General features: G+C 34.2%; 1 pseudogene; it reads left to right on the top strand.

Moving 5' to 3' along the window:
- The window catches only part of LOC127852434 (probable ubiquitin carboxyl-terminal hydrolase FAF-X), a 121,425-nt pseudogene extending 105,837 nt beyond the window's left edge, over positions 1-15,588 (top strand).
- Positions 15,589-24,047: the final 8,459 nt, after the last annotated feature.

The following is a 24,047-nucleotide window of genomic DNA, read 5'->3' as shown; positions in this document are numbered from 1 at the left end:
GTAGTTCAGTCTACTCACAAAGTTAAAGCATTTATTATATTACGGCTAAAACACGGTATTGGTGCTGATTTGCATTTTTTATGTTATATCCATGGCTAAGAAAAAATATACAAGATACGAATTAATTCTAAAGGTCCACTACACTGGCATATACCCATCTTACTTTCCTGAAAATTTCAAGAGGCTAGTGCTACACGTTCTTGAGATATACCTTGAAACATGCTCTAAAAATGGCCTTTTTTTAGCGTTATGCAGTCTCACTTGAAAGAATCTATTGATTTAAATGAGAAATGCTCTTGATATCAGCAACAAATTATGCAAACATTGGTATAATCTTTCACATACTTGTATCCGGTACGATTTGCTGCTTGAATAAATGAAATGGGTAAAATATTATGGATTTTATAAGTAAAATACTACTTGCAGGGATTTTGTTTCAACACTAAAATTCAAACATATACTTATTGTTATACTCCAATTATTGGTACAAAATTTTAGTAAATTAAACTTGTATTAACATAAAAAATTCAGTTATGTATTAGGATAAGTACAACACCCATTCAAACTACTAGATAAGCCGGGGTTTAAGCAATAATGATAGTTCATTGGTAAATCTTTTTATTTAAAATTCTGTAGTGTCTGTAACCATTGAAAGTTTTACGTGGCAATAGTTTAGAAGTTTTTCCATGCAAAAGTATAAATACTACATTTGCTAATGTGAATTCGTGTCATGTCTAAGTTGGCTGAAATTTGCCTTGCTAAAATATTATCAAAATTGAAAAAAATACTACTTAGAAAAAGTTACAGACACTACAAAAATGTGTAAAAAATGAAGGAAAAAAGTCCCTGTTCTATTTCTCACAAATATTTTGTTTTACTCATGAGAAAGTTTCATCTTTTATGTTGGAATGTTATATCATACATTGTGCAATAGATTAATGTGCAAAAAAGGTAATGCAAGACCTTTTGGGATGAAATATTGTAAGCATTCTTGTGGAATTATTTTATGAACAATTTATTTAGGAACACTATAACCTGATTTTCTTTTTCTAAAATGATTTATCTTAATATGTCTGTGTTCTTTACGATGATACAACCCTTTAATATGGAGAGAAGACAAGAACAAACCTTTTGTAATGACTCAGGTATGTATCTACAGTGCCCCAGATAATTATTTGGGAAATAGGGTTTTCACCAATTGATTTTGAAAAATAGGTTGGTTTCATTCTTCAAATAGAGGGAAATGAGTAATAAAAATGCATACCTTAAAGAAATTGCTGATTTACTTCTATTGACGCTGCACACTTGTATTGATTCAATAGAACTGTAAACTATCATCATAAATTTTTATAAACTTATGTTTCGTAATATCTTTAATCCTTGAAACTGTCCATGATATAAACTTACAAAAATGTCGACAATTTCTAACAAAGGACATGCCTTTTTATACTTTTGACAGGTTTGTTCAGTCACAGACTTTCCATCATGTTTTTTGGATGTCAACTCAACTGCTGTATACACAGTTTCTAACAAAACCGGTAACACGAATGATTACTTCGCATCATTATAGAAACCAAAAGTACAGACGCTTTACAAATACATGCACAATGAGCGACGAATTAAGTCAGATTTAAAACTCATGTTTGTCGTCGTTAATAATTTGGTCAGACGCTTAATTTAACTATGAATTCCAGTCCGCATAGCGTTTAAATAACTATGACCGTTTGCTGAGCTTGCTGAATGTAAGCGTCACCGCGTTACGATAATACGCATCAAATTTGACAAATTTGTGTAAAAGTCAAATTGGTTGTGTTTTCAATACGCATGATTTTGTATTTCTTTGCATTTTTAAACATTTTAATAGGGTGAAACACGCAGATACGCAGCTTATCTGGGGCAATGTATCTACCATTTTGATTATGCTACGCTAAAATTCGTAGTGTCTGTAACCACTAACTTCCTTCTGTAAGCCTTAAACCTTTTTATGTCCTCCACTATAGTAGTGGGGGACATATTGTTTTTGCCCTGTCTGTTGGTTTGTCTGTTGGTTGGTTTGCGCCAACTTAAACATTTTGCAATAACTTTTGCTATATTGAAGATAGCAACTTCATATTTGGCATGCATGTGTATCTCATGAAGCTGCACATTTTGAGTGGTGAAAGGTCAAGGTCATCCTTTAAGGTCAGAGGTCAAATATAGGTGGCCAAAATCGCTCATTGTATGAATACTTTTGTAATATTGAATATGGCAACTTGATATTTGGCATGCATGTGTATCTCATGGAGCTGCACATTTTGAGTGGTGAAAGGTAAAGGTCATCCTTCAAGATCATAGGTCAAATATATGTGGCCCAAATCGCTTATTTTATGAATACTTTTGCAATATTGAAGATAGCAACTTGATATTTGGCATGCATGTGTATCTCATGAAGCTGCACATTTTGAGTGGTGAAAGGTCAAGGTCATTCTTCAAGGTCAGAGGTCAAATATATGTGGCCCAAATCGCATATTTTATTAATACTTTTGCAATATTGAAGATAGCAACTTGATATTTTGCATGCATGTGTATCTCATGGAGTTGCACATTTTGAGTGGTGAAAGGTCAGGGTCATCCTTCAAGGTCAAGTATATGGGTCAAAATTGCGCATGTAATGTCAATTCTGCAATATTGAAGCTAGCAATTTTATATTTAAAATGCGTGTGTATCTCAAGGAGCTGCACATTTTGAGTGGTGAAGGGTCAAGGTCAAGGTCATCCTACAAGATCAAACGTCATAAAGGGGGGACATTGTGTTTCTCAAACACATCTTGTTTGTTATATGTGAGTAAAATGAAACAAAATTGTATTATGTATTACATTGCTTATGTCTAAGTTGCATTATTTAGACATTTTCTGTCTGAAATTTGAAATATTAATCATAATAATGTAAATAAATTGTCTTCTTAGTGTAGTTTTCTATAAATTGGCATTTTTTCAAATATCTCTTAGAATATGCAATTGGAAACAAAGTTTTTTGCATTAAATATCATGAGAACAGTAAATCCAAACAAAACCATTTGAGAATTTACTGAGATCAGACACAATATCAAACAGTTTGTTTTGATGGTCATATGGTTACAGACTCTACAATGCCTACACATTTAACTTATTATTGTTCATGCTATCAAAGAGCATATGAAATCATTTTTAAAGCTGAAGTGATGAGTTTTAAGCATGTCTGAAGTAACTTCTGTTTTTTACTTTGATTCAAATGCCTGCATTTAATCATTTCCTTTGCTTATGAATGGATCAATGAAGACATGCGCACTGTATGCTTTACACTACATGTATATAAATTTACATTCTTATACTTTAATTAGTAGCAGAAACTTTGAACTGTTTACAGGAATCAATAGATGTCATCTTGTTTATAGCGCACAAGATCCAGAGATATTATTGAAAGTGGACTTCACAAATTCAAATTCAGGGCAAACATTACTTAAAGCTTAAACTTCTCTGGGATTATCTTGATAGCTAGAGTAACAAAGGGTCAAAATACATCACTGATTTGCTGCTTGCAAAATTACATTTTTTTTACACTGAAATGTTTGGAAAGTTTTCCGCACATTATTTGGTAATGCTTATTGCTGCATAATGAAATTCTAGATTATATAAATTTGAAACTCTATACAGGTGTGCCAATTCATATGCGATGCCAAACGCATAATGTCAGATTAGTCTTCTTTGACTTGTATGTTCCCAGCACTGAGAATTGTCAAGCTACACGTCTCCTGGACAGCTATTGTTACCCAATGTGTAATGTCTGTTACCAACTCAGATCATGTACACAAAAATGTGTTTTTACTAAAATTCTAACAGATCAAAAATCATTTGATATAATGTTCAAGTCACTGTTTATATGTAAACTTGCTTTTATAGTGCATTTTTTAATGCTTTATGCCTTTCTGCAACTGTTTTTGGAATCATATATTTTGGTAGTGTCTGTAACCAAAGTTAAGCATGCAATTCTACCTTTTATGAAAACTTATGCTTTTTCAAACCAATCGTTTCGATTTATTGTGTTTGAATATACTTCCTGGTTTCAGAAAAATGCCTAATTAGCTTTCTTGTGGGTCTATAATAAAAGTTATAGAAAAGTTTCTTGGTTCTCTTTTGGTCTGATACCTGATTAATTAATGCTTTGATTTTTTTGTTAAGATAGTTATCACTTTTGGTTTTTTGCTTTATTTCAACAGTTTATAACCTGTAGTTGATGTTAAAGTGAAAATATCTGAAGTTTTGAAGTTCTGCTATGTTTTTCTTGCATGTTATATGACTAGTGTAGTGTCTGTAACTTGTATTATACCATAGGATGAAAATGTTAGATAAAAAAATAATGCATGCATGATCAAATAAAATTCAATTTGATTTGAGTAGGGGATACGTTGAGCTTTAAAAATAACACCAAGGAAATGCTGTATCTACCATTTCATTTTTTTGATTAAGTGAGACTACTTTCAGCACCAATACCGTGTTTTAGTCGATAATGAGTATCGTTCGCAAAAGGAAGGAGACAAACATGATTTAGGACCAACTAATTGTTTTTAATGAAAATTCAATACTGCTCCAGCAGCTGGAGTTTCACTTCTTTATATTGATTTATATGTTAGTGGATCTGTGTATACTCAGATTCATATGCATATTCTGCTTTATTATGTTTGTTACGCTGTACAGTTTAATGAAATAACATTGAACTGAGGTTATCAAGTGCAAGATATTGAAAGGTAAACAAATAAAATATATTATTTTAACTCCATTTAATACTTTATAAACACAACAAGAACACTAAGGGTGTTTGTCAATATTTGTTTATGTTTTCCCCTTATGATATTTAATTTTATAAAATACTGAATTAAGTTAATAGCTACTCTTAAAGAGCTTATGATCAAATGGTGTATTTAAGAATCTACAGATTATTGTAAGTTTAATATGCATGTGGATTGATATTAATTAAATATTGTCTTCATTGTAAGAAGACATTAAAGCAGCACTTTATAATATAAAAATGCTGTCAAATATGCACTAAAAAACAATTTTAATTATGTTACTTATAATCATATTTATAATGCTTAGTGTTTTCCAATTTCATGGTTTATCGCGCTATTTTTCCAATTTCATGGTTTATCGCGCAATTTTTCCCACACCAAATGGCAAAGGCTGTAACAAATAAAAGCAAATACAATCACTTAACAGATTTAATTATTAGCAAGTAAATTCATCTTATGCTTTATGTGCCGTTAAACTGATATGTGACCCAGTAATGGTGTTTTAATGCTCAAAATGATTGAAAGGTTAAAACTACTGACAACAGCCCAAAACTACTGAGAGATGCCCTCCATACTACAGAGAAGCAATTGGTAGGGTAAACAGGTCTATATCTTGGGCTGCAAAAAACAGGTCATTTCTTTTTATCTAAGGTGGGCGACTTTGGGCCTTTCAGGCCCTCTTGTTTTTTATTCCCATTCATTTTTTTCCACAAAATGTCAACATGTTAATGCGGTTTTTCTTAATTTATATGAGCATTACTTAGAATATGTATAAAGAAAGCACAGGGCCCGTATTCACCAAACATTTTGTTAATGTTAATAACATAATCACCAATGGAGGCCTGTATACATGTATATTCAAACACTGAATGTATTTTCTCGGCTCCAAGTCTATTCTTTATTCTCAAGTCTAAGAGTGGGTTGGTGAATACGGACACTGGTTTGTATGAGCCTAAAGATTCTGATCAATCTAGATTGTATTTGAAAACACAGGTGTAATTCCTCTCAATTGCATTGTGTTTGCCAGGTGCTGTACGTCGGCACATCCTGCACCGTGTGAAGGCCAACAGCAACGTGGAGGTGGACCTGTACGTGAATGGAGACCTCCTGCAGCCCCGGGAGAACAATAAACTCATCTCCCAGGTCCCTCTCAGGGACAAAATGGTGAGTAAAGCTTCAATGGGATCAAGGGAATGATGCGAGTCTTGATCTGGGAAAATGGGGCTTAATGCATGTACGAAGAGTGTCGTCCCGGACTGGGCTCTTTTGATTGCTTTGTTTAGCTCATCTGAGCGAAAATTGCTCATGGAAAGCTTTTGTGATCGCCTTTTGTCCGTCGTGAGTCCGTCGTCAACACTTTGCATTGTGAACACTCTAGAGGCCACATTTCTTGTCCAACCTTCATGAAACTTGGTCAGAACATTTGTCCCAATAATATCTCGACCGAGTTCGTAACTGGGTCATGCTGGGTCAAAAACTAGGTCACTAGGTCAAAAACAAGAAAAACCTTGTGAACACTGTAGGAGTCACATTTGATGCCCAATCTTCATGTAGCTTTGTCAACATGTTTGTCTTAATGATATGTTGGTTGAGTTTAAAAATTATTCCGGTCCATTGAAAAACATTTCCACCATGGGGCGGGGCAGTATTCCTTATATTGCTATAAAGAAACCTTGTGAACACTCTAGAAGTCACAATTTTTGCCCACTGATCATGAAACTTGGTCAAACCATTGGTTTAATTAATATATCGGACACGTTTGAAAATGGTCCAGATCAGTGAAAAAACATGGCCGCCAGGGGGCGGGGCAGATTTCTCTCTCTCTATATATAGCGCAAACATTTGAACTCTATAAGTCACATTTCTGGTCCAATCTACATGAAATTTGGTCGGAACATTTGTTTCCTGGATACGATGGTTGAGTTCGAAAATGGTCCGGATCCGTAAAAAACATGGCGGCCAGGGGGGAAGTCTTTTTCCGTATATGTATATAGTAAAAAAGCTTGTGAACACTCTAGAAGTCACATTTTTTGCCTTATCATCATGAAATTTGGTCAAAACATTGGATATGTGGATATATCGGACGAGTTTGAAAATGATCGTGATCAGTGGACACACATGGCCGCCAGGGGGTGGGACAGTGTTCTTTATATGTTTATAGTGATAACATATGAACAGTCTAGAAGACACATTTTTCGCCCAATCTTCATGACATTTGGTCAGAACATTTGTTTCCTGGATACGACGGTTGAGTTTTAAAATGGTTCGGATCGGTAAAAAAACACATGGCCGCCAGGACGCGGTCTTTTTCCTTATATTTATATAGTAAACAAGCTTGTGAACACTCTAGAAGTCACATTTGTTGTCCAATCATCATGAAACTTGGTCAAAACATTGGTTTTATGGATATATTGGTTGAGTTTGAAAATAGTCTCGATTCGTGAAAAAAACATGGCCGCCAGGGGGTGGGGCAGTTTTCTCCATATGTACATTTGTATATACATGTAAAAACATGTGAACAGTCTAGAAGACACATTGTTTGCTCAATCTTCATGACATGTTGTCAGAACATTTTTTTTCTTGGATACGACGGTTGAGTTCAAAAATGGTTTTGGTCCATCTAGTTTAAAGTTAAATATAGTGTTTTTGTTGTTTTCAATGTATTTATGCTAACAGAAACATAGCATTCATTCCAATTAATGCCTTACACACATTTAAACCAAACAAATTCATACTTTGATAGAAATAAACACCTGTTTTAATGGAGCAGAATGACAATGCTGTTTGAAAACATCAAATGGTTTAAACCCCCAATGCTCTGCATTGACCGTTCCAAGGCGATGACCCCAGCTTTATTCATTTATGTGTTATGTATGTTGTTTTGTATTGTGCTGTTTTGTGCTGTTTTGGCAATCGGTCACTTGCCTTGAATAAAGGACCAACTAATTGTGTATAATGAGAATTAAATACTGCTCCAGCAGCTGGAGTTTCACTTCTTTATATTGAGCAATATCTGAAAGTATAAAAACATTATCCATATAAGATTATTGATTTTACATCAAAAGCTTTAGATCTGTTGGATCACAATAGAAAGCTGGAACCTTGATAGAAGTTTGCAAGTGTATTATGTAACACAAGTATCACATGTGCATTTAAAAATGCATCAATGATGAATCACTATGGCCTTTATATATCAAGCACTGTCCAAGCATTTGGGGGGAAAGTAAAGTTTACAACGCTAACTTATCATTAATACTTCTCGGGTGAGCAACCAACCAGGTCCGCCATGGCCCTCTTGTTTATGTTTCAGCTCCTATGATTGCTTTGTGTGAATGCTTTGGCTTCTATGTTTGCTTTCTATTAATATTTCTGCTGGCATGATTGCTTTCTATTAATTTTTCAGCACCTATGATTTCTTTCTATTTATGTTTCAGCTGCTATTTACCGAGCTGGTCCTTGGCTTTGAAGGTCCAAACATAGAAGCGGAGAACTGTCTACCCGGCGTGGTATGTATTTTAGCTTCATTCTTAGAAAACTGGGTTCAATCCGTGTACCTAAACTGTTGTCCCAGATTAGCATGTGTAATGTACACAGGCTAATCATGGACGCCCTTTTGGAATAAGCTGGAGTTTTGCTAAAGAGAGACCATAAAAAGTTGACAGTTTCGTCCCTGATTAGCCTGAGTAGACTGCACATTAAGCCCAGTGTTCCAAGAGCGCAGCTCAATTAATGTTTTTATATTAATAAATAATTTGTGTACTCAGTCATTTGCAATCCTGCATCAGTATGTAAGTCTGAGACCCAACAGTTGCTCAATAGCAAAGAAACATGTTTTTTGTGTGCAGCAATACTACATCAAACTATTTGCTGCATACACAATATGTTTGGGCTGTACAGCTGTCAAGCTCTTAAATTCTCTTATGATGTGGGTTCATATGCACTTGATTAAAACAAATAAGCCTTGCTGAGGGAAAACTGGGTTTAATGCATGTGGGTAAAGTGTAGTACCAGATTAGCCTATGCAGTTTGCGCAGACTTGTCAGGGACAACACTTTCGGCTTGTGTGTTATGTTTGGTTGAAAGGAAGTCTCTTAGCAAAAATCAAGTTTTGGCGTAAAGTGTTACCCCAGATTAGCCTTCGCAACATGCACATGCTTAAAGCCCCATTTCTCAGGACTCGACTCAAATGCTTCACATCTTTCTACAGTTGACGTCCAACAATCAGCGGTACGCACTGTTTCTGTCGCAACTCTTAGACCTTGGCTGCTCTCTACATGTGCCCAAGTTTCGTGACACAGCACACATCCTCCAAAAACTTATGCTTGCTGGTAAGTCATCTTAGTACTGACTTATAATAAAAATATAATAAAGCACTAACAAATATACTTTCAAAAACACTGGATCCTATGAGGATACAAGAACAATTATAAATAAGTATACATGTATATATATGAGAAAGGAATTGTTCAAACAGTATGTATATATAAGCAACACTTTTACTATTTACGGAGGAGTGCATTACATGAATACGTCGTCCGGGAACACATTTCATACAGTATCACAAATTGACACAAATCTAAGTCAATGACATCGCGTAAAAAATACAATAAAAAATTAACACTGAATTGGATTTTGTTGAATAAAACATGCTACCAACAGTTCATAATACACATATTTTTTCAAGGCAGATTGATTTTGAACGATATCAACGTAATGAACAAAATATAGGAATATAAATATAAAATAAAAATCTACTGTTAGTTGTCTATGTTTGGCGCTGCCGGAAGTTAACATGGGGCGAACGCGGGACCCATAATCAGCCATACATTATACATGTTTACTGTTATTTGGAATTGAAGGAAAACACAATAACTTGTTGGAACAGAGTTCTCTCAAACGAGTGCATACAAAATAAATACATTAACATTCAGTTGTCCTAACAGTGCTGTTATATGGGCTCCGTGTCGGTAGTACATACTTCTGTTAACTTCTCATTTAATATATTGAATACATATACGTCCCAGGTCGCTGTGATCCAACGGGTGCATACGAATACATCAACACTGCTGGCGAAATAGACAGAAGGTTTGAACACATAAACACATACTTAATGTTTCATTTGTACTCATGGTTATGATACACACATTCATATGTTTCAGAATAAAGCCATTAAAAAGAGCTATACATCGGTACGAGATTTAGTATTTTTAATACCAGCCGATATATTCACGCTGATTTGACAGTCGTATGCATGCTTTCGTAATTATGGAATATTTAATATAAAACAAAAATAAAACATCATTTGAAAAAACACTGTGTTAACTCACGAACATTAAATCAAACACAATTTGAACACTTTGATTTTCAGTGACATGGCCAACGCCGTCATTGCTTAAAAACACGGATCTAATATGATATGTATTAAAATATATGGTTGAATTAAATATTGTTGTCGAAAGATGCAAAATCATAAATGAATATTACCCGCTTTTTATCCCCCTCCATAGGCGGAGGGATATTGTTTTGGCGTTGTCTGTTCGTCCGTCTGTCCTTCCGTCTGTCCGTCCGTCCGTCCGGAGCCATATCTTGAAAGTGCAGTGGGGGATTTAATTGAAACTTGGTATCGAGTATAAATATGGATAATGGGATGATGCACGCCAAATGGCATTTTACACCATCTGATAATAACAGAGTAATGGCCCTTTGTATCTTGAAAAAATGTTTGTTGTGTGCCCAGAGTCATATCTTGGAAGTGCTTTGGCGGATTTCATTGAAACTTGGTACGAGTGTGCAGACGTATATTGGCGGGGGATATCAATTCAAAGAACTTGCTTGTTATTTCAAAAGTTGGAGATTAAAATGATAAACCGTTTAAACTGTAATGTATTAGCCATTTTAATGTCATAAATATGTTATCTGCTATCTTATAGCTACTACCATTATAAGGGGGGTTAACTTATCTGGAAATTTAATCAAGCTGGGAACCGGTCACCTCTATACTGAAATTATACTAGGTTAAACATAGTTCAATGCAACCCAGGCAAAAACCAGTAACCAGCCTCAATACTCTTTCTGCATCGACCAGGTGTATACATGCCTTTTCATGGCTCTGAATTGAAAAATGTTTGATTTATTTCACTTGGTTGAATGGGGTTGTTGAATAGATAAATTGTATTATTTATCTTTCTATTTTCATTTAGATTATTTTGTATTGAACAATTCTTTATTTCTACCATGCTGGGTGTTTTCAGGCGCGAACCAGCACGTGCAGTAGGTGTTCTTCTAAAACATTGCGAGAACGTGCAAAGCGTGTTTTCTAATACATTGATTGAGTGTTTATCATTTGCCTTTGTGTGCAATAATGATTGTAACGTTCCATATGGCAATCTAGTTGATTTATTTTTTATCTGTTTTGAATTAAACTTTTGTTTAATTTATGCTTTACGCCCGTGATATGAAAATTATGTACAATTTACATTGTCCTTTACTATAATAACGGAGAGAATGTTAATTATTTTCATCATGGGCTGATAATGATTTTATGTGCCGTATGACAATCTGGTCTATTACCAGTTTATTGTTGAATATGTTTTGCTCTTGTTTTTCATATATCGACTACATGATGGTCGCAGATACAATAGTTGAGAACATGCTGTTTACAACGGATATTGGCCAAGACGTCAGACCATATGACTTCCCCCATACGCCGGTCTTTGGCCATCCGGGCAAGACGTTGACTGAAACGGGCTAATGCTGTCAGTCGGTCGACGTCAGACCATATGGCGCCCGTCATACTTCGGTCTTTGCCCGAGGACGTTGATCACGGAGCTTTGCTCTGCATCGATTGACATCTGACCATATGGCACCCGCCAAACTTTACCTTATATTTATATAGTAAAAAAGCTTGTGAACACTCTAGAAGTCACATTTTTTACTTTATCATCATAAAATTTTGTCAAAACATTAGTTATGTGGATGTCTTGGACGAGTTTGAAAATGGTCGTGATAAGTAGAAAAACATGGGCACCAGGCAGTGGGGCAGTTTTCTTTAAATGTATATAGTGAAAACATGTGAACAGTCTAGAAGACATTATCTTCATGAAATTTGGACATGTCTTGGAAGAGTTAAAAAATGGTTCAGCTCTGTTAAAAAACTGACTGGTCCGTTCACCTGACAACAGTCTCCGGTCATTGACCGGTTCAGTCACCAGTTACCAATCACCGGTATTACCCTGTGTTTTCATCGGTCATAGTATGTTACCCCACGGGTATCTTCTACGTTACTTAGTTGTATACCCCTGGATATGACTCCATCGAATCCAATACTTTATGGATTCAACAGTCTCCAGGACACTTTTTGCCTTTCAATACTGATGTTTTACTGGCGACCGTTGGTTTCCGAATCATCTCCGCTGAGTTGGTCTATGATTGACTTTCTTCCCCAGCTTATCCATTATGGTGCTGGATAATGAACTACTAATAATATGAAATCATGAAATACCTCTATCTGGTATTCCTTTTTCTATCTCAGCCGGCTACATGCAGACCACTGGTCTTGCAGATGGTTCGGCTGAAGCGAGCTCGGAGTCTAACATTGAGGTCGAACATTACTATTTGACCTCTATTAATAAAATCTATAATTTATGTTCGAGACCCAAAGGATGAATTTTTAACCCGCCTTTACCTGTCGGCTACAGACTTTGCAGTCACTGTCACAGAACAGTTGGGCCACAAACGTGACTCTAGCAGGATTAGCAAGACGACGTTTCGTGTCGACTTCTGCTTTTCTATAGCTTCTACGACAGTGCATGTTTTCAAGTTACTGGAATCAACAATAATCCTGCTCCATCGTCATTGAAAGTCCCTTAGGACATGACTTAGCCTATACCGCTTAATGGCCGGAAAAGCTACAAGTCCCCTGTACCTGACTCGACTAACAATTTGGATTTTTCCAAACCGCCGGGTCAGATTTCTGACATCATTCTTTCGCTTCCTATGCCAGTTGTTTTTACTACTATCTCAGTTATTTACTCCATGTTGGAGAATTTGCAACTGAGAGAGGGCAGATACATATGATTGCCTACCAGCGTGGCCGCTATCAAACTCAGTTCTTAGATGCTAAGGATCTGCCAACACACCTCCGATGCCGGAAGTACCATTTTCAGTCGTACTTCTGTACTTCGCAAATCGATGACTTCACGACCTTTCTTCTCCAGGAATTTAAAGTCGTCGTTATTTGGGGCAAGACTACTGTAGATAGGTCATAATCTTAAGTGTTCAACATTTTCCTATTCTACCAACTTTCAAGTCTGATGGGAGTGGACAATTTTGGCTTGCCGTGATTTCTTTCCCCACCCATCTTTGACTAATGGTTCCGGCCACTAGTCGGTATTTACCGTTCCGGTCACCGGTCTTTCTGCTGGAACTTTTTTCTTACATGTACGTCCTATTCAGCTTTATTTTAAAGTTTGTTGGAATTGATCTCGGGATTATTCAATGACACGGATTTCCATCTTTTTGTCCTTACTTCCCACTATTCAGTGGTGCCTTGACAAGAAGATTATTTTGGCAGGCGTATAGCTTCTTCTGCCACAATCTTCCTTGCATCTTATACAGATGCGAGCAGGGAAGGTTTGGGACTCTCACCTGGAACCACTTATCCTAATATTCTCAAGTATGTGGTATCCTAATGAATATCACCTGCACATCAAAATCTTGACAAGCGAGCATTCTTTTTGTAGCTGTTTTTCATTTGCACCACATCTTCACGACTCCTGTGTAATGGTGTTAACCTACAACACATCAGTCGTGGTTTACATCCAGACACAGTGGTGAACTAATTATCACTCTTTGTATCTGGGAACCAGGAACTTACTCGTGCTTTGCAAGAACATCAATTTTTCTCTATCGTCCTAAACATACCAGGTTGTCTAAACGCCCTATTGGACGTTTTGCCTTGCAGTTCTTTCTGTCACATTAGACACTTCATCAGGAAGTGGTCAACCAGAATTTCTTACGTTTGGTTTTCCATTGGTCGATCTTTATGCGACAAGAGACAACTACAGAGTTCTTCTGTACGTGAATCAAGTTTACGATCCAGCAGCGCACAGTTTAAAGTCTATCACGACAAGGTCACAATCTTTTTGGACATGCAAGTGCCCAAGTCCCACGTTTGCTGCTATACAGAAGAGGACTAGACTACTGAGCGGTGAGTCTTGGACTCAAACCATGGCCATCTCGCTATCGGGAAGAGTGGTCCTTTGATTACGCTGCCAGGCTGAACACAAAATCTTTTTTCCCTGACATTAATATACCGTTTTAACCCCCTTACTTAAAACGATTTGTCACATCATGGGCATCGCGTTATCAGAACGAGTGGTCTCCAAACAAACTCTATCGTATACATTGCATCGTATTGATGTTCCGTAAATGGCGACGAGTCGAGGTAATTAATGTTGTAGATGTATTGGAAATATAGCATGTCTGATATTAACATAAGAAATTATTTATAAAAACAATCAGCTAAAAATAGATTTAATATGAAGAAAAAACGTATCTTATGAAGGTCAATTTATTCGGAAATAAAACAAGACAGCCAAAAAGTGTCACCTGAATCAAGGTAAAAACTACCCATTCCCTTGCGACTAGAGATTTCAATAAAACGGAAACTTTCTCGAAATCGGACGATATTTCATGAGAGCGAATGCAATAAGAAGATTACGATTTATCCAATAGAATGTTTGAAACTGATCACACAAGTTGATAAAAGAATACTGGCCCATGTTGCAGCCATGTGTTTAAACGGGCAGTAATCATTTTTAACCGGGCTACCATTTGAATGTTTCAGAAGAGATGCGTAGTATGCAACTCAAATATCGTCTAAATTCTATCGAATTTACTTTGGTTATAAATCTGGAGCAAGTAATCAATTCGACATTTTTTACAGTTGCTGTAAAAAGTATTATGCATGTTTTCAATGTAATGTGTATATAGAATGCTGCATAACTAGTGTTTAGAAATATTTGCAGTGTCATATCCTTTACTCGAATTGTGATGCGACTGATCACGCCCTGTTTTAAAGTTCTGACCAATGCATTGATATGTATATTTTTTAAATATGGATACAGATTCTTACATTGCGATAACAAGAGAAAAATGAAACGTTAATCACGATAATTATGCAAATCTGCAAAAACAAATTATTGTGTGTTTCTCTTGTTGTTTTTTCAGTTGCCGAAGAGTGATTGTAGTCCTATCAAGGACGTTTCTTCAGAGCAGATTTTTGGTCTTCATAGAACGCTTTGCACCAGGATTTTCAACAGGTTAAAATATTGCTAGACGTTTTGTGATATTGATAGATAAGTATTAATTGTCAATTGTATTTAATGTATTTGCGCATTCCATAACCAAATACGTATTGTTTTTACAAGTTTGATGCATCTGATGTGATAATCATTCTATATTAAATGCTTAATATGTTCAAGATAAATTGAAATCTTCATTAGTTACCAAAAAGCTATTCAATTTTTCTTTCTTTACTTTTGGTATTTTAACTTCTTGTTAACACAACATTCGCAATCAAATTGAATGAAAGTTGGTTTAGTATATCGTCATAAGTTATGAATCTTATACAAGTTTTCTCGTATATAGGCTATTTTCTACACGTGGTGAGTTTTCGACAAATGATTTTTTATTTTTTATTTTTGCAAATACAATTTTTCAGACGTCGAAAGACGTGCACGAATGATTACAGTCATCCGGGAGAAAGGCACCGTGGTGCCTAGTACACTTAATGACGGTTATATTATCGACTGTAACGATGTCATCAATTGGGTCCTCTTTACATCATTCATCAAAGAAATGATATCACAAAAAACTTACAGAGAATTTCGAAGAAATAGAAACAGACAAGCTCTACGTGTGCCGTACCCAGCAGGCGCAAATGAAAACACAGCTCTTAAAGAGGTAACGCTTGCTCAAAGAAGTCAGTCTCATGCGGACCTTATGGAATCATCCGCTCCAATATCATCAGAACATACTGGGACTCAATTGCAAGCCCTTGCAAATGAAAACACAGCTCCCAAAGAGGTAACGCCTACTCAAAATGTTCAGACTCCTGTAGCATCAGCGATCCGGACTGACTTACAACTACTTCAAAAAGAAAAGAATAAACAATAATTATTCCTGAAAGGCGACGAAATAAATAAACCTTCACACATCACGCATAGCAAAACAACACTTTTGCACAAAGGCGAAACTGTATTGTCAGATGAAAACATCGTTTCTATGAGTAATGTACACTTAGAATACCAGAGCCAACAGACAGCTGTGATACAAAGACAAAAAATACCCGTAATACACTTCTACCGTAAAATCCGATATATAGGAAGCCAGACGAACAAACTCAAGTATGACTCTTTCGCAGCAGCTGATATCTGAGCCATCATCAGTAGATCAGCAAACCGAAACCTCAAATTCGACAAGCGTCAAACCGAAAGAATATAACGAGAAAAACAATTAAAACATATGATAGTTAGTCACAGTAAAGTGTCATTGAACAGCAAAACTAATCACGAACTGAAAAATCGAATATTTTTGTGGACCATATACGTAAAACATGTCCCTGCTAATTAAACAAATATGAAGTGCCAGTTTAAACAACCGAAATTAAACATTTTTTAAATGGGACCATGTGTAATCATTTTTTCATGCCTTGAACAGTAAATAGCTGTCATGTGAGTGCCAAGATTTAAATAAAAAATGGCGACTTTATGATTTACTTGACATGTTATGTTGTTTTATGTACATACTATATTACACCTGCAGAAATTACATCAACCTTTTTAATAAGGCTATTGTTACACACTTTATATAAGACAAAATCATTATTATCATAAGCAGATACATATATTTTAAAGGGTGTACTTGTTCATTTATTTGTATGTATATTCTTTACATTTTTTTAAATATTTGTTGCTTCAAAATAATATTTTGTTGTTTTAACTGTTGCCCATTCATTTTTGCATTTTGTAAAGTATTGCCAGTGAGTTTGGCTTCTTTGCTATACTTAAAATTTTGCAGTGCCCTATATTTGTAAATCTTGTTTAGAGTAAACAACTTTTTAATATCTAAATATTTGGCTGACACAGAAGTCATTTGTTTATTAAATATAAAACATATTAATATGTAAACATGTGCATTAGCAAGAACAAAGTAATTTCATGCAGCTTTAATAATGTCAAACATATTTTACAATATACGCTAGAATTTATATATTTTTTGATTTTGTGTTTTTCTTTAGATTAAAATTTTGTTAGTTTGTGAGCTTTTTGCTTTGCTTGTTTGTGATAGATATTGTTTCTTTTTTTAAATATAAAAAATAATTAAAAACTATAGATGAGTTGCATACAGTGGGGTCAATAAACAAATGGACTAGATTATGAAAGTGTCATGTGTTTTCATTTTTGTTCAAAAATATGAAGTGCATCGTTGTTTAGGGCTATTTCTTTTTCAATTTGGAGCTTTAGTTTTAAATAATTCATAAAACAGTTCAAAGTAGATGTTTGTTTTTGTATTTCATGCTGAAAATGAAATATTTCATTAATATAATAATGTCGTTCACAGTGTTATTAATTTCTGGTATTTAAAAGTATTTACACCGAAAACTGATGTTTAAGAGAGACAATTTTACTTGTAATTGTTGTTTCTCTAGAATTGTTGTCAATTGGTTCCATAGAGTTTGAATATGTTTACACACCCAGAAAAGGTGTTCTTTTGTTTCAATATGTTTGCTGCATATATCACATAAATTTGTGTTGGATAGGTTGCATTCAAAAATATATTTATTAGTAGCTATGATTCTGTAGACATATTTATAGTGAGCATTTCTCAGTGTGCTACCTATAGTTGTTTTATATGGCATGATAAATATTTGTTTCCAATTAAATTCTTGTTCTCGAAGAAGGATTTGCCATTTATTTTGATTTTTAGAGTTTTCTACAGGGTTTTTAATTTGTAGTTTGCAAAATATTTTGTTCGTTTTGTTTTGTTTTGAAAATCTCTTTTCTACGAATGATGTTTGAGTACATGGTGTGTTATTTGTATCGGTTATATATGTAAGGTAAGATGAATGGGTATGCTTTTAGAACATAGAAGTAAACTTACTAATTTAACGTCGGTATAGTGAAATTTATCAAAACACAATTTCGTAATATGCAGATATGTACTGCGTTTAATTGGTGATGTGTGATGTAACTGATATTAAAATGCTTTAATACAGATGAAAAACAACCTATTTGTTTACGGATGAACTTTTATTACTGGTTATAGAAAGTTTTAACGCAAGTACAAAATAAGCAGTTGTAACATATACGTACATGCTGCGTTATTGCACACATAATACAATCAAATCAGTTATTTTTTGTTCTTGTATTTTTGCTCAAATAGCAATTGCGTATTATTTGTAGAGAATTTTCAAAACTGTAAAGAATTAAATCGTTTACTACTTTACAGCACTGGTGTATTACGCATATTTATTTCACACTTAACTTCAATACCAGTCTCTATACATGTATTTATATAGTATGGCTTAATGTATATATAAAATATGTAGTATGCACAAAAAGTATATAATGAAACAAAGAATTTATTTTGAAATAAAAAATTGCATATACTAAAACTGCACATTCATTAAACTATATTGTGTAGAATTTATATATGTATCATTATTTAAATGTTCGTTCTATGGTGTCTTTCTCTCTGTTTTTTTATGTTGTTAATGTATTTTTAAAAATAAAATCTCTATATTTTTAGTACAATAAGCATCCTTGCATCACTTAATTAAAATGATTGTGCTGCTTAACATTTTGTCTGCATTTCATATTTTGTCAAATATGTGTCTTTATGTTTTTTATTTAAATGCCTAAAGAACAAATTTTACCTAATGCAAACACTCAGATGATAGATATTTTCCATACATACATTATCAGGTATATAATTAATCGTGTTTGTCTTTTTATTCACGTATTTCGCGAAGTTGAAAATCCTGATTAAAAGATTGTGGTATGGTGATCGGGCGGGCGTGTCCGAGATTTATTAGTTTTGAACTACAAATTTTACTGACATTTGATCTGTCGGTAGCTAACATGAAAAGCAAGTTTATGATTGAATGAGGGCCAATTGGATACAGGTTATATTTTATTAATATGCATAAACAGCACATTTTTACCTTCTGATCGATATCTTAAGATTGCATTGACAAATGAAGCTTTTTTTAAATTTTATGCGATTGTGCTTCGAATAGATGTCAAGTTCAATGTTATACAAAATATAATAATGGAATACTCCTTATAGCTTCAGTTTGGATAGAGGTATTGCATTCAAATTTCGGTAGGTAGCGTACATGCCGACAAAGTTTTAAGTTTCTTGTTAGGCTATATAGGTGAAGAGCAAGTTATCTGTACACAAAAAAGAATCAAATAGTCAGCGAATAAATAAGTTTGGAAGAAGGTCTTGCATAAACATTTTGTGTAAAGGTTGCTATAATTCATTCTTAGCTTGGGATTGAATTTTGGGGACAGTTGGATCAAAGTAGAGGTCATAGTTAAATAAAATAAAAATAAAAGTGTTATTCGCTTACAACATTAGTTCGGACGGAGCTGTTAAAATATCAAATACCATGTCTCTGCTTTTTTGTATTGATTGATGTATTTATGGCATTTTCGTCAATTAAGCACATTTACGACTGCCATTTACACCATACACTTAGAAGCTTGTCTGTATTTGAATAGTTCAACAACACTTTGATTGTTCATAGATAATAGGTTAACAAGTGTATCTTTTTCATTTAACGTGTTCGTGTAACCTAACCAATCTGCGAATGCAATAACACTTTAGTTATTGATGACTGATGATTTTCCCTTTTCTTCGGCTACTGATAAAATATTAACTTATTTTGCTAAATAGTCCATGAATTCATGAGAAAGCTATTTTAATGCGCATTCAGGTGGTGACTTTCTGATGCTTGGAAATTATATATTTAGTGTGGCTGTCTTATCTGATACGAATAAACTAATATTTCTATTTAGGCTAGAATTACGTTTGCTGAATACCTGATCGGCGTTGTACTCTTTCGCTTGTGAAAAATGCCATAATTGAAATTGAAATAAAATTATGTTACAACAATTTTATGGTTCTTAATGTTTCATTATTTTGTTATTTTTTTATAAGACTATTGCTTCGTTTGGAAACAAGTTTGAAAATATTAAAATCGATCAAACGCTGCACAATAGTATTGAAATTAATCAGTAGTAAAATGTTGTTTTTAACAACCCATATTTTAGCAAAGTCTCGACAGTTTTTTCATTTCTTCAACTCGCTAAATATCTCAGGTGCATTAGAAAACTCACCTAATATTCTCTATATATGAACGCTTTGTATACACCATCTTTATTCAATTCAACATTTATATTGCAGTTCGTGCTATTCACAAAGCACGTTCATGTTCAATGGTTTATTGTTATTTGTTTCAATATTTGTCACAAATATGATGCTCGTACATGTATTTATGCTGAATCGACTTCAAAGTATAAGCATTTGTTATATCTGTACTAAATGAAATACTTCGTTTACTCTACAGTATACGAGTATATCTAGGACTTGGAGCAGTGAAACTTCTTGCATAGATGCAAGCAAAAAGATGAATACAGCATCGGCACCATAAACAATGATATAAATAAAAATCAGTTTTATCCACACCAACAATTTTTTATGATTATGACTCCACGTTCAAAGAGATTGGCATATACATTGTGCCTTTTTGTGATTTATATTGAAAAAAAGTTACATTAGTTCAAGATGCAATATCACGTGGTAAACTAATTAAAATGGTTATACGATAATCTGGCTATTCAATGAATTGAAAGATTTTTTTCCCAGTTATAGACCCTTAGTTATTCTAGTGTGTCAGTGTGTTTTCTATATAATCGATTTTTTAGGTAATTTGCTGTAGACGAAGAGAGCTCTGTTTCGAATAGGACAGTTACAATGGTTGATTGGATGACAGCACTTATTATTTTTAATTATGGTCTAAGGACTTAATTTTGGTTGCTTGTTTCATGGTTTAAAAATCATTTTGAATCGCGAAAGAAAATCATTGATCATTTTATATCATAGAAAAGAACATGATGTAATGAATATGTATATATTAATGATAGTTTTTAGGATTATGAAATATTAGTTTCACACGTGAATAATGATCGTGACAGAATAATACATTTGCAGATACAATCATGCCATTTAAGGTTTTACTTATAAGCAATATAAACTGTCAAATGGTTATATAGTGATGTTTTGCTTCTATAGCTTTTTGTATGTCTGTACGGATGTTTGTATAGCGGGTGGATGAGTAGATTGATGGTATAATATAAATATTTGTACATACTTACATGTAACTAGTATTTTTAACCAACGATTATCTTAAAACGGTATTTCCGGTTGAGATCTAACATATAACGTGTATAGCCAAATGGCGAAACAATTGTCGTAATAAACGAAATAAGTCATCAAGATATGAATAATCAATTGGGTCGATTATATTCTATTGGATAATTTGTTTGGAATCGGTGACGGTTCAGGCATACTAACGAGCATAGGAGGTACATCTTGTTGCACATGTAATCAGGGTCATCGTTTAAACTGTAACATAAAATCAAGATAATAAGATCATGAATGTATACATTCGTTTTTTGCGGTTAATTACATAAGGTTGCCAGAAGGTCGAAAGACGCTAATCTTAGACCAGCATGAACTGAACTGTTTTGTGCAGGTTGTATCCAAACTCTTTTGCCGTAAGAATTTAAGAACAAAAGCAAGACACGTATTTATTGAGACCGGTATTGAACGTAGAAAAATCATCTAAGAAAGATGTTTTGTGATTGAGCTCAATATGAGTTTTCACTAGTGAACATCGTGAACATGTTTCGAAAATTACCACACCCCCTCCTCATCATTGTCAGCCATGTTTTTCTACAGATTTGAAACAATTTTGATACGGATGAGTATACACTGAATGCAACCACAAAAGCTTTTTTCGTAAATGTTAACCAAATATTATCGTATATCAATTTCAATGCTAGGCACTTTGTAATATTGGCACACGTATGTCTATAAATGTAATATTATTGTCTGGACATATGCGCAGAAAAAAGCAAGGGCGGGAGACGCTCTTAAGTCTTGGCCGGCAAGTCTTCTATGGAAAAAACTCACTGCTGAAGACGGATGCACTAGGCCGAAGTGCGCATTGCGACGGTGTGATGTTTTTACCTCCAATGATGGACAACACTGGATATTTGCGTGTTGGTGCACTGCCTGTGGAGTCTCCATAAGAGTGCAGGACCTCATATATCGAAGGTGTCAAACCCAAGCTTCATAACGATTATTTTATTTTCAAATTTGTTGATTGAGCCTGTACGTTTTGAAATACAGGTATGTTAAACAAAGTATTTAGGAAATACTGCAATGATTTATTTCAACTTAAAATTTTGTGTTCAATAAGAAAAGAGAATTTTTACAGATGTGAGCGCTTTCGTTAATTAATGTTTGTTTAAATTGAATGTTTGAAGAGAATGCTAACTTCATACACTTGGAGACACTTCTACCGCATCACTTAATCATATTAATATAGCTCCCGTAATTTTGACTGGATTGTGTTGAAATTTGGACCGAGAATAATTCAACACATATCTGATAACTCCTGAAAATTTAATTGAAATTGAAAAACAACAAAATGTAAAACCTAACAAGTTAAAAACGTCACTCCAAAAGTCAAATTCTAAGACTCGTACAACGTAAAATAACAACAATGTGAAAATAAAACGCATAAACTTACACGTCTTAATAACTGACCGGCTTGCAACATGCCGATTGAGCAATTTCGCTCGTGAATATTCATACGAGCCATAATGTTTTTCTTAAATTAATATTATGTTGTTCTTGTGTAAAAACATACCTGGAATTATAAAATTGAAATTAAATTGGAATAAAATGTAAATCGCCTTTTACTGCACACTGATTTTTCTAACGCAACACTTTTAAACTTACATATCTCAGTAATGAGTAAATATTTTTATTTAAAATTGCACATGTGATCATTTGACTACAGTATGTGCACTCTAACAATAAAATCATTCATCCGTGACGATTGGACGCTTTAGCAAGTGGGAAAGGTAGCCTGTAAAATGTAAAGTGCGCGATTGCGCTCCTGAATATTCATACGAGCTATATTGTTTTGTAAAATAATTTTATGTGTTCCTTATGTAAGAACCCATCTAAAATAATTAAATTGAAATAAAACTCGAATTAAATCGCGGTTTATCATTTTCACGTGCAAAAATATAGAACCACACCTACCCTACGTGCTGAAGTGTCCAATCGTCACGGATGAATGATTTTATCGTGAGCTTGCATAGAACGTAGTCAAATGATTGTATGTAAAATGTTAAATCATTATCTTTACTCGTAACTGAGATATTCAAGATTGAAAAGTGATGCGTTAGACGTGTCTCCAAGCGTAGACTCTGTTAATTGAACGTTCATTCGACCTATCATGATCAATAACAACTTTTCAACGATTGGATATAGGTACCTTAAGATCTGAAAATATATTTTAAACGTATTTATAGGGCTAATCAGCTCCTTTTAAACAGAGAAAAAAAATTGCGTTCGAACTATTTGTTAAATGTGCTTTAATATCAGTCATTACTGATACATTACTTGCTCTTTATGCTAAACACTTGTCCGACAAAGTTGCTTTTACTTTTTATACCAACTACTTAAGTGAGCTTTGTTGGCGTGTTGGGTTTACAACTTATCATGCGAGGTAGAAGTCGCAAATGTTTAACTTGTATCATCTTAATGCAATACAATGGTACAATTTATATGTGCCTATTTCGTATTATATAAAATCTGATTGAACATAACATTAAGTCATTCATAAAAGTGAAATCTTACGAAGCTTACACCCACATTTCTAGATAAACACATCACAATTTTAGTACATGTTCATTTTTAATGTTTACATTTTGACGCGCATTTTAATCGTGCAGCTAATTCTAAACATGTACCTATCCTGGCAATAATAGATATATGTCCCTTTTTGAATTTCGACTGAATAACGATATTGTTATTGATTACTATTTTTGAGATTATTTAATCAAACAATATTTTGTAATACTTCGTTACTCCT

The sequence above is a fragment of the Dreissena polymorpha genome, chromosome 12 (genome assembly GCF_020536995.1).
Source record: "Dreissena polymorpha isolate Duluth1 chromosome 12, UMN_Dpol_1.0, whole genome shotgun sequence".
NCBI classification, from domain to species: domain Eukaryota; kingdom Metazoa; phylum Mollusca; class Bivalvia; order Myida; family Dreissenidae; genus Dreissena; species Dreissena polymorpha.
Note: the sequence above shows the minus strand (reverse complement) of the source record. Positions and strands in the feature narration are given on the sequence as shown.